Here is a 12,686-nt window from a genome sequence, read left to right on the forward strand (position 1 = left end):
TCAGTGATTTAATGATTGAAAACTAGATCGGTACTTAGGATGAAATTAGAACTAGATATTGTATCACACAAACTCTGAAGAAAACTTATATGCTAATTTGCAAGCCACTTGGTACATGTAATTTCTCAAAGGTTATTGATTCTGACACTTTTTTCAAATAGTTGATGTGGAGTGATGGAACAATGATAAATAAAGTAATAGCAAAACAATTATATAATATTCTTGTTTCCAATCGAGAAATCTTTCAAAGAGTGATCCAAGGGTGGGGATTGTCTTCCCCTTTTTCTGAATGGTCTTTGTTTTCTCAATACTTGTGGCAGTCAAAAGTGGAACCCAAAAAATTATGTTTTAGATGACTTTTGTTACTTTAAAGCCTTCCTGTGGGATCTAATTTGGAGTCTTTAGGTCTCATTCCTGGCCATTGCAAAGTTTGTGATGCAGTTGAGTCTTTTGAACATGTTTTTTTTCACTATAATTTTGCTACCATGATATGGTCAATTTTTTTGGGTAATCCTATTGTATGGAACTTCAAACCAAGTATTTCCTAGAGTGAAATTTTAGCTAGATATATTGAAGCTTTTGATTCTAACCTTAACTCTTTTTGGTCTTTTCTTGAATGTGAGATCTTCTAGCTCCTTTGGAAAGCAAGAAATGAAGAGGTATTTTAGTAGAAGGATAAAGGACTTACTGAGTTTACTCATAAACTTACACATTTTTCCATTATGTCTTAGGTGTCACTTTCTTTGGAAATTTCTATGGTCCATATTATGATGTTGTTTAGGGCTTGCATGCTAGTTATTCATAAAGATGAGGTCAACACTTTCCAATATCTTGATCAGTTTAAAGATATGATGGGCCTGAATGATATTAAGAAAATTGAAAGAATCATGGAGGATCTACACATTTCCACTAGTACCCAAAAACCTACTCCAAATATTACCGATGATGAAGAGACTAAGCTGAGTAATGATAGGTTTAAGTAGGATGGAATGATGAACTGTTTAATGTAGCTTTCTTGCAAGCACTAGAATCTAATGATGGATGGGGCCTAACTACAAATGAATAACCTGTTTTCAATTTGATAATCAGCCTTATATAATTTTTTTTATAAGAATTGTAAATATTGTATCATTTAGCTACATTTTTAGGTGGATTAAATTGGTTGACTACTCTGTAAGTCATGTATAGTGGTGATCCTATAGACTTAAAGTATATTACTCTCAAAGTTTCTTTTTCTTTATGTTGAATAGTTGATGATGAACCTATTGTAATCAACTTTTATACTATTCTAATATAAATAATAAATTAGAAAAAAGTGATAGTAAAAATATAGAATTCAAATAACAGTAATGAAAAAAGGAAAAATTATAAAATTATAATAAATATAATAAAATAATAAACAAACTAATACAAACAAAAAGAAATAAATAATAAGACAAGAACCTACAACACAATGGTAAATTGTAAGCATCTTATATGGGAGGTACAACATATAACACTAATAATAATTAATCTTAGGCAAGAGCCTACAACACAATGATAAATTGTGAACCTCTTATCTAGGAGGTCTTGGTTAATCTCTATTTTTAGTTAAATAAATAAATACATCAAAATACATGATAATCAATCTTGGCTTTGGCCACCAAAGAGATTCTATTATATTTAGGATTTGTGCTTTTTAATTTATCACTTTTTTTGCCTCTTCCCTTATTTTTATTCTTATTGATTGTTGTTGTTTGGTAATTATAATATTGTATATAGTATTAATAATAATTAATATCTGCATTATTGTTGTCATCATCATCATTATTAGTTTTGTTGATTTTTTTATTTATTTTTATTATTGCTACTATTGAGTCATTTTTATTAGCATTAATATTATTATAAGCTCATTTAGTATTTTAGTTTTTAGTTTTTTAATTTTCAATATTGTATTGCCTCTTTTTCTAGTTATTTTTCTTAATTTAATTTAGGTTTATCGACTCTTTTTCCTTGTCCTTTGTGCCCCCCTTTTCCCTTCTTATCATTTGGGCATCCTTATACATACTTCAGCAAGACTACAATAACTCATTTTTGTTCCTCTGCCTCTTCTCATCCTTATGATAGATCACAAAGTGTCACTCCAAACATTGATGCAAAAATTATATACATAATGAAATCCATAATACTTCAAAACTCTAAACTTTTATGAATTGTAAAAATCTATTTACACTAATATTATAGTAGTTTTAGTTTTTTTTTAATAAATTATAAATTATTTATAACAAAATTATTAAAATTATCGCATGTCAAAGGCCATCTCTTCCTACAACTCATCCCTAACAACCTTAATTAACTAATTAACTTACTTCCCAACTATTGGTTTTGCATTGTAAAAATATAATTCAAAAATAGAAAATTTTGGTTTGGAAGGGAAAGCACCTTATTCAAGCTTGGAAATTTCAGATCTTAAAGGATGTTCTTCAAAATATCCTTGTCTTGTATACATCCCTATTCAAGATTCCTATGCTCCTAGCTAATAAGACTGGGTACGTTCAATAGAAAATCTTATTGATAGTTGTAAGGGAAGGAAAATAATTATCCTTTGTAAAATAGGTCAATATTTGTAAGTTTTTAAATCTCCTAGGGTCCAAGTATAAGAAAGTTGAAATATTTCAATAAATTCTTGCTTGTTAAGATTGGATGTAATTGATATCCAAAGAAAATCACTCGACACGGATTCATGAAGACAAATAGCTTAGATTTGGTGATATATTCTTAGCCTCTCTCCCTAAAGTTTCAACAATTTGGAATAATATCTTGAATAATTTAAAAATAATCCTTACTCAAGGTATTATATGGCATGTGGGAAATGGGTTAAGGCTCAACTTCAAGGAGAATGTCTAGATCAACAATACTAGTGTGAACTATGTACCATTTTTTATAGATTGTAAGGTTAATTTTATCTACTAGAGAGAGAGAGAGAGAGAGAGAGAGAGAGAGAGAGAGAGAGAGAGAGAGAGAGAGAGAGAGAGAGAGAGAGAGAGAGAACTTGAAGACTGTCCAATTTATTTTAGACCTTGATAAATGATCAAGGAGATGAGAGATTTTAATTCTTCATGAAAATGAAGGTGAGAGATTACTTAATTTTACGCCTTTAATAATGTTTTCTATTCAATCTCAATGAAAAAAAAATGATTTATTCGATGCCCCAATCCTTCTAGCATGTTTTATGTCTCTTCAACTTATCATATGTGTGAGCATTACCCTTGTAATGAATAATTTTTATATGGGATACATGTTCATTGTTGATGTTATTCAGCAACAACAAGATTTCAATAACTAAAAGTAATCTTGTTAAAAGGGTCCTTCAATTGTTCAATAGCTATCACTTATATTGAAAGGAAGAGGATTTCATTAATTATTTAATTTTTCACTACAGTTCACAAGGGATGTCTATGAAAATGTTTTCTATTCTATTCAAACTAATTATTTTTCCTTAGGATCAAAAGGGGCATTATTAAAAATTGGAGGTGCAATTAACCCTTCAAACACCCTATTTTATAGGAACTTTAGAACTAAATCACTCATCCTTTCTTAAGTTATTTAAGGATAAGAACAACATGATCTTGAAGGAGGAATCAAAGAGAAAAATAATATTATAAAAATCATAAATAAAAGGCTAAGAAAAAAATATTATATTTAGCCACAACAACATTTTTTTGGTTAGATTGTTTTGAATAACAAAGAGGAGGTGAATCAGTTATCCAAGGTCTAGACATACCAATTTAAACAAACAAACAAACACTTAAACAACCTCAAATCTTAACATTCTATTTCTTGGTATCTATAGTCAATTTTCAGTAACATCAACTAGTAGTCCACTATCCTAAAAATAATAGACTTACAAAATTTAAACATTAATCAGTAAAATTCCATAAATAACATCTACACAAGTTTTACACTAGGATTTAATGCGGAAACCCAATTTGGTGAAATTTATGAGTAACATGTCACCAATCTTTTCACTCTTTTGAATTGAGCACTATTAGGAGCCAACCCTTTTAAGGGTTATAAAACACACAATTAAATGTGACCTTGTTAAAAGATTTAATCACCTTGTTAGGAGTGGCCTTGTTAGAGGAATTTAGAACATTCCATTGGAATGTCATGTTGATTAAAGGATTTACAAATGATTATCAGGTCAACCTTGCTTAAAGGATTTCAAATACTGATATAATGGTTAGAAACTAATAATAGGTTTTGATTTGTTAGCAAAAGTCACCTTGCATATTGAGATCTCAATTTGTCTCATAAGTTGGTCTACTGGCATGCCTTCATTATCATCTTTGTCTCTGATTCTCTTTGAAATCCTTCAAGCAATCACTCTTCACCTCCACTCAATTCATCTTGGCCTTTTGCTTAAATTCTCTATTCCAATAACATCAAAAAATAATCCAACCTTTAAAAACCTTCTTCTTGTTAAATTTAGCCCTTGTACCTCCTTAAAGAGGTAATTATGATCTTTGACCACTTACATACCACCTTCGATCTTAGGGTTATGATCAAATTCAACACATACAATGAATTTGTTCGTCTTCTTGTTCATCCTCTTCTTTTCTAGAAAATTCTCTTTTAAATTAGTCCATTGAGCTCTTACCTAACCCTTAAATGATCCAACTCATTAATTTTTATCTTCAATATGCTTTCCATATTCCAAGAAATCAACTCTGGCAATTAGAAATTACTATTTCTCATAAATTGTCAAAATGTCATTCCATGACCAACACTATGTTTAGACATTCAATCATTAGTGGGTTACTCGATCACTACTAAATTTATTATTCAACAGATATTTTCACTTAGTCAATATTGATCCTCAGTCAACACTTATTCCACTTGGCACTTAGTATGGCTTAAAAGACACTGGCATCACTTGACAAATACTTTAATTTCTTTAATCTTCTTATCTATTGCTCGGTAATGCCTACGCATTTGGTTTGTCTTGATATCTTCTTTAAGGCTTTAATGGTACTATTTTCTCCACTTGCAACATGATTTAAATAATCATTGTATCTTGTCAAAAGTTCAACTAATGGGTATGTGCAGGATCATGATCAACCAAACTATGCTCTTAAGTGGCAATTAAAAATTAGAAAATCAGGGTTATGTCAACTTGACACGCAATTTTCTATTGTTATTAGCTTTATATAAAAAAGTTGAGCAAAAAGAATCTCTAGGGAATTGAATCTAGTTTCTAAACTACTAGGACTTATCTCAGAAAAATTAAAATTGATTGGTCAAAATTTTGAATTTTAATGCAATATTACAAAAAATTTAGAACAAAAATAAGAAGTAGATGTATGTTTGACCACCTTAATCAAAATCAAATGATAATATTTTTTAATAATATTATAGATATAAGTAGTAGACTCATGCCTAGATGTGACACATATTTTTGGATATTTTTATTCTAAATAAATAATTAATAAATAATTTTTGACTTTAGTACTTTTGGAATAAAAAAAACTCTTGTGTCTGACCACCTTAACTAATTCAAAACTTTGCACAATTTAATTTTTCATTTTTTTCCTTATAGTGGAAGAAACACAGATGTGATGCATCTTTTGAATTTAAAAAATGTTTTACCATTTGAAAGTTATAGTTGTTTTTCAAGTAGTGTGTCAGTCAGAACTTTATATGTAACTCCATTAGAAAATAAGTAATAATAACTTACTAAAATCATAATTTGACAAACCTTACATTTATGGAAAGATAAGAACATTCTTAAGAAACCTTTTTCATATCATCAAATTTTGGTGAAAAAATGTCGCCAGCTACATGTTTGAAGTAAAAGTCACAGTAAAACACGCCAAAAACACATTTTTAGGATGTTTTTAAAGTTGACCATATGAGGTTGGTATCAAAAGATATAGTAGACCTTATAAAGATATTAATTATTTTCATTAGTATCAGGGTGGGTAGGAAAAAAGGTGGAATAGATTTTGAAATGGTTTGAGGCATTTCAGAACTACATATTTTTCAGATCGCCACTTGTTGGCGCACCATGATCCTGGACATACCCTAATCAAGTATTCATTTATAGTTTCCTCTTCATAACTAAACCTATCCTCTAGATACATTTGTTATGACCAACCTCTCAAATCATCTTCATCAATCCAATAGATATGACACTTAGATCAAATAGAAAACTATCTTTCCAATAAGGTTTGACATAAATGACAACATAATAATTGTTCCAATTGCAATTTCATGCAATCTCCCTCTTTGGCATTGTTGGAAACACCTATAGTTACCATAAAATCCAAAAATTATGCATTCTTAAGAAAACAACCTCAATGTGAAGGTTCATATATTCACGGATATCCTTAGTTTCATTATGATTCTCATCTCTAATTCCAACAACCTTTATCTTTTAGTTTGATTCTAATTCTCATCCATGCAACTCTAATATGCAACACATAAGCTCCCTCTATCATATCAGAACATGAAATCAATCAGATTTTTCTATATTGCTAACAACGTGCCTTTCATTCAATCTCTCCCTCTTTCTTATGGTAACTAACTTTCATTATCTCCCTCTTTGACAACAATTCCAAAGACATTTCAACTTATTCATCTTTTCATATAGATATCTTCATGCTAGTTTTGAATTCTTCTTCTATCATATTTGTATGACTAATTCATCATTCTTTTCTTCTTTAGTACTACCTTAGTCAACTCCTAAAGTATGTTTGTCTACATCAATTTGTAAGATAGTCTGCTCAACACTTTTGATGAAGAGCACCATCTTTTCTTAAGTAGTTTTTTCTAGGTGAATAACCCCTAGTTTACCTCTTAGATATTCATGAGCATCTTTAGGTAAATATTTAGTGAATGTCTGCTATTTTCTCTTTAGTGTTCACATACTTCAATTTCACTTCTTTGTCTTAGACTAGCTCTCTGAAGTAATGCTACTTGATAGCAATATGCTTGGCCTTTATGTCCATTGCATGATTGTTAGATATGTTAATAGTACTAGTGTTATCAAAATAGATAACAACTATATCTATGATCTCTTCCTTCATAGCTTTCAATAATTTCTTGATTCATATGATATTTGAATAATTTACTAATGTGGCCACATACTTAGCTTCAGTTGTTGATTGAGAAATGCAGTTCTTCTTCTTTCTTGTCAATAAAATTAGTCTCTTTCCTAGAAAGAATGCACCTCCACTTGTGCTCTTTCTGTCATCAATGTTTCTTGCCCAATTAGAACTAGTAAATACCTTTAGTTCATTGAACCTATCATTCTTCTTGTAATGTAATCCATTTTCTTTTGTCCCTTTTCGATATCTCAATATCATTTTCACTGCCATCATGCGATTCTCTTTATGACTTGCAAAAAAAATTGCAACTATCACAACTGCTAATGTAATATCAGATCTTCTATTCAAAAACATATTGTAGTTTCAAATCATTGATCAATATAATGTCTAGTTAACATCACTAGAATCGTGCTTCATAGATAACTTATGTCTAGTGGACATAGGAGTAATAGCTAGTCTTGACTCTTCCATTCCAAAAGTCTTCAAAATCTCCTTGATATATTTGGACTGAGTAATGAAGATACCTTGCTTCATTTGATATACTTGTAAGACAACAAAAAATTTGATCTCACAAAACATTGACATTTCAAATTCCTTCTTTATTTCATCAGCAAATGATTTGCATAATGCTTCATTGCCTCCAAATATGATATCATAAATAAAAAATATAGACAACTATACCTCATTATTCTTACTAGTCTTCAAGTATAGATTTTTGTTATCATTAGTTCTTGCAAATCCAATCTTCACCAAATAAATGTGTAGATGTTTATATCATGCTCTAGGGGCTTGTTTAAAGCTTTATATAGCCTTGTGCAACTTGTACACCATATTCTTCTTGCTAGGGTCAATTAATCCTTTAGGATGCTCTATGTATACTTCATCTTGAAGTATTCCATTCAAAAATGCAAATTTGACATCCATTTGGTATACCTTAAATGCTTTGCAAGTAGAATATTCAAGTATTTAACTAACTTGTTCTATTCTTGCAACAAGGGAAAATGTTTCCCCATAGTCAATACCTTCTTCTTTGGCATATCCTTTGCATACCACTCTAGCCTTATTCTTGGTAACTTGACCATTTTCATTCAACTTATTCCTAAATACCCATTTTTTTCCAATAACATTTTTTCCTTTAGGTCTAGGTACCAATGACAGTGTTCCATCATTTTCAATCGCTTCAATTTATTCATTCATTTCTTCTATCCAATCCCCGTTATCTAGAGAATATTTCATAGATTTGGGCTCAAACTCACAAAGTAAACATGTATCACTTATTAGTATTTTCATTGTCATAACATCATATTCTTTATCTCCAAATGATTTTCTTAGGTGCATGATGTCTTCTTACATATTTTTCTAGTACAGGTTCTTTTATTCTTTGTTCTTCAATGGGTTAATCTTGAAAACATATTTCAAGGTCATTATTTCTATTTGGTTCACAGCCTAGTTCACATTCTACATGCTTGGCATTGTCTTCCTTGTGTATGGCTTACTCTATCTATGACTTGGCATCATTTTTTTGTTTCTCACCACCCATGGTCTATTGCATGACAAGTGGCTAATGCAACTCAACAATTCCATTATGTTTTTTATTTGTAACTTTGTTCCCTTATTCAAGTGGTGTGCTAGGAGCTCTATCAATCACATATATGAATGAACTATAGTCATCAAGTTCTGTCTTTCATCCAAATTCATTCTTTTTTGTTTACTCGTCAATTTTCACATTTGCACTTTCTACAACTTTGTTAGTGTTAGAGTTCAAACATTTATAAGATTTTCTTTTAGTGGAATATCCTAGGAATATGCCTTCATAGCTTTTAGCATCAAGTTTTCCATTTGTATTATCTTTTAGTACATAGCATTTGCCTCCAAAAACTTTGAAATATTTTACATTAGGAGAATACTCATACCATAATTCAAAAGGTGTAACATTTTTACTTTATTTAAGGTATAAACAACTATACTTATAGCTTCTCTCCAATATTTATCTGATACATTCTTCTCCATCATCAGTGTTCTAGCACAATCCATTATTGATCTATTTCTCCTTTAAGCTATTCCATTTTGAGGAGGGATCCTAGGTGTTGACATTTGTCTAGATTGATTCCTCTATCATTGCAAAATATGTTAAATTCATTAGAAATGAGTTCACCACCTCTATCATATCTCAATCACTTCAAACTCTTTCTGGTCTCCTTTTCAACTCTTGCCAAATACCAATTAAATAACTAAAAAGCATCATATTTTTTCGTAAGAAACATCACTGTCATCATTCTAGAGTAGTCATCATCGAATAGTCTCCACAATAGCTTTGAACACCAATAGAATTATTAGGTTTATTCATTTTTTGAAAACCTCTTACTTTTTCATCTTGTTATGCTAACCAAATTGTCAAAATTTACATGACATAACCTATTGTGCCATAACCAAATATCTTCATAGTGTGCAAAGAAAAATGTCTCATCTAATAAGTATATGTAGAACAAGTTACCTCTTCTTTGATCACCACTTCCAATAAATTTTCCATGAGCACCAAATATCTTTTCCTTTATGTGATGGAATTCAACACTATAACTTGATTTGTTCAACTTTGAAATACTCAATAGATTATTGTTAAGTCCTTCATGACGCAGGTGCATCTCATTACTAAATCATTTCAAAGGTCCAAGATTCTCCATATATTTTAATGGTCAATTTTAATAATTTAGGATTATGTCTTAGTGGATAGAATTAGGTGTTTTATTAAATAAATGTTATAGTTTTTAGTCGGATATGTTAGAGAGTTAGAGGAAAGGGTTAATGATGTTAGTGTCGGTTTTAGAAAGGATAAAATTAGTAATAGAAATGCCATGTGGTCAATAATTAAAAGAATCTCATCAGAAAGTTGGTGGCAATTTTAAGAGTGTTCATAATGACGAGAAAATGGCTATGGAATAAAAGAAACCATTTCATATTCCTTCTATTTGGAGGAAAGTCAGTTTTCTTTAAAAAGCCAATCTTATTCTTAGCAGTTACAAGAATATCCATGATTGCTGCATGGTATTGATGGTAAAGCATGTTTCAGATTCCTATTCTTAGCAGTTACAAGAATATCCATGATTGCTGCATGGTATTGATGTTAAAGCATCTTTCAAATTCCTATTCTTAGATGGAAAAGAAAACGTTTTTATTACTACTGGACAGCAAGGCTAGTCAGACTTTGGTTATTAAAAAAGCCAATCTTTTATGTAAAAAATGATTCTAACTTGGGGAGGAATGGGATGTTTTATGTCTCCTTTGGTCTCCTGTGTTTTTTTTTTTCAAGATTATGGTTCTACTGTTATGCTTCATATGTTTCTCATGGCAATCAGTTTAGGGAATAACAATTGCAAAAAAATGTACTCTAATGCTGGGTCAATATATTAGGTTTGAACCATTGGATTTATCTCAAATTTTTATATGTTGTTTGAAACCTAGTTACACCAAATATTAACGGTTGGATTGAGTAAATCTATTCTGGTTTGAAAGTTATTCATGTCTAAGTGCGGGTCTATCCGAAGGCAGCAAGAAGATATTTGGGGGATTTTATTTTCAAAGTTTTGTTTATTGAATCTGATTTTAGTGTGTGATCCTGAAGGTTGTAGATGCCCCTTGAAGCAACTCAGTTGAGTGACTGATTCCTCCTGAGTTTTCCAAAGTGTGGCTCTGCATCACTTCAACCTAATACACGTTGTCACATTTGATCTTATCAGTTAGTTGTATTGATCCTTTACCTTTCACAAGACATGGTACATCATTACCAAATTTAACACAACTACCCTTGTATGGTCCAATATTCTCAAATTTACTTCTATCACCAGTCATATGATTTGAACAACCACTATCAATTATCCACCTGTCACTTTTATTCACATAAGAGATTAATGCAGTTTTACCATGTTCATCAAAATATTCTTTCATACTAACATACTTCTTCATCATTACTTTCATATTCAATATCATTTTTTTCTTTAGCAATGTAATAAGATTTATTACCTTTATGTTTGTCATCCTTGTTTCTCTTGTCTCAGTCATCTCTTCTACCTTTATACTTTCTTTACTTTCCCTTATTCGTGTCTTCTTTGTCATGACATCTTTTAGCAACATGACCAACTTTTTTACATGAAAAATATATTAAAGGAAGTTTACCTATGTATTTTCCTTTGTCTCTTGAATGACTTCTAGCCATCAGTGCTTCAAGCTCATCAAGTTCATCATTAGAAGTGTCACTGTCACTTTTTGCATGCTTTCCTTTTCATTTCTTTCTAAGAACTAGTTGTGATTTAAAAGAAGATTCAATAGTAGTAGGAGTGTAATTGTCAAAATTAGACATCTCAAAAGTAGTAATCCTACCAATCACACTTTCCAAAGCTAGGGTATTACATGTAGTACATCTCAGTTCTTGTATTGCAGAAACCCTTATAGTATAAATTATAGGTAGTAGAGCTCTCAATACCTTTCTTATTATTGTTTCATGTTCAATCTTTATATTTGCACTCTAATAGCATTGACAACCTCTTTGATTGTTACATAGTACCGAACTATATTCTCACCTTTTGTCATTTTTATTTCATCAAATTTTCCTCTCAAGCTTTATGATTTAGCTCTCATCAAATTATTATCTCCTCCATATATAGCCTTAATTTTATCCCACATTTCCTTTTCATTCTTGCAATTTTTTATGTTATTGAAATCAACATAGCATAGGGCTAATGCAATCTTGAGAATTCCCTAATTGTGTTTTGGCTTTTCTTTTAGTTGTTAAGCAGTCATAGGAGTTGTTGTTATATCCAAATATGTGTTATCCACAAACTCTAGTGCAACAGTGCCAATCCTAGCTATATGTAGCCTCATTATTCTTTGTCATGCAGGAAAATTCTCTTTGTTCAATAATCTTAATACCTCCTTTTTGTAAATCTTGATCTTTTGCTTTGAGTACCTTAAAAAATTTCTTTACAAGAACTAATTCTTTGATACCAATTTTTTGAATGTTTAGAATAATGAGAGGGGGGAGGGGGGTGAATTAGTTATCCAAGCTCTAGATGTACCAATTTAAACATACACTTAAACAACTTTTAATCTTAACATTCCATAGCTCAATCTCTATAGTCAACTTTCAGTAACATCAACTAGTAGTCCATTATCCTAAATATAACAGACTTGCAGAATGTAGACATTATTCCTTAAAAAATCATAAATAACATCTACACAAGTTTGACACTAGGATTTAACATGGAAACCCAATTTGGGAAAAACTACCAGTAACATGTCACTAATCTTATAACTCTTCTATAGTGAGCTCTGTTAGGAGCGAACCCTATTAAAGGTTACAAAACACACCATTAAATATGACATTTTTAAAGGATTTAATCACCATGTTAGGAGTGGCCTTGTTATAGGCCTATAGAAAATTTTATTAGAATGTCACCTTGATTAAAGATTTACATATAACTTTTAGGTCAACCTTGATTAAAGGATTTCAATACTGATACAATGGTTAGATAGTAACATCAAGTTTTGATCTTCCAACTACAACTCAATTTGCATATACACATCTCAATTTGGCTCATAAGTTGA

Source organism: Cupressus sempervirens, chromosome 11, assembly GCF_028749045.1.
Source record: "Cupressus sempervirens isolate cs-2001-9-10 chromosome 11, ASM2874904v1, whole genome shotgun sequence".
NCBI classification, from domain to species: Eukaryota; Viridiplantae; Streptophyta; class Pinopsida; order Cupressales; family Cupressaceae; genus Cupressus; species Cupressus sempervirens.